The sequence below is a fragment of the Thecamonas trahens genome (assembly GCF_000142905.1).
Source record: "Thecamonas trahens ATCC 50062 unplaced genomic scaffold supercont1.60, whole genome shotgun sequence".
Classification (NCBI taxonomy): Eukaryota; order Apusomonadida; family Apusomonadidae; genus Thecamonas; species Thecamonas trahens.
This window is the reverse complement of record NW_013657620.1, coordinates 220398-221318: the sequence shown is the minus strand read 5'-3', so window position 1 is coordinate 221318 and position 921 is coordinate 220398.

The window sequence follows — 921 nt, the reverse complement described above, 5'->3', positions numbered from 1 at the left end:
TCGCTTGACGGCTCGAGATGTCCTCGCATCTATCGCGCTCGCCATCTCTGCCTGCCGGATCACGTCAATCAGCACAGTGACCCACCCCCGGCGTTCGGCCGGGCCCGAAGGCCCCGAACCCGAGCAGAAGTTAGGCAAGACCGAGGCGCAGTGGCCAGCAGACGTTGATCGAGACACCCACAAGCACAGCAGCGTGTTGGGCATGTCCGCAGAATTCATCGACGACGTCTGGCGGAGGGACGAGTTGGAGAGAGGCCGACGGAGAGGCATGCCCTGGAGAGGGAAGAGCGAGATCATTGCGGAGGTGATCAAGGCAGAGACCCATCCGACGGAGCGGGTGGAAGGGGCGGGCGGTGGCGGGTGGTGGCAGGGCTTCCCGGCAGACGGGGCAGGGAAGGGCACGACGTCACAGTGCCGAGATTGACGTCAGTGCCGGGACGACCAATGGAGGGTGACGGGGTGGTCTGACGGGAATGATGGATACGGGACCATGGGGATGTATAGAGGGTGATCGAGAGGATGTACAAGTGGGGAATGAGTATGGTGGGGGTGTCTGAGTGGTGGAGGGGGCTGTGATCCTGCCTGACACGATCAGAGTCAACTCTTTTGGATGGCTTTGATTTCTGCCGAATGGCTGTGTGAGTGGGTGGGTCGCGGGGGGGTATGGGGAAGGTGGGGAAGGCACTCCTCTCTATCTGACAGAGTGGAGAGGGAGTATGGCTGCGAATGGTGCTGGACGGAAGGTGGACGTGAAGAAGGCGAGGACGGTGGAGGAGGTGAGGAGGGCTCTGGGGAATGGCGTGGGCGTGGGCGAGGTGGGGGCGAGTTACAATGAGTCCTTCACCGACGCCATGGCCATGGTGGTGGCGGAGATGTGCCCCAACCTCACAACCCTCGACTTGTTTAGCTGCTCCAACATCA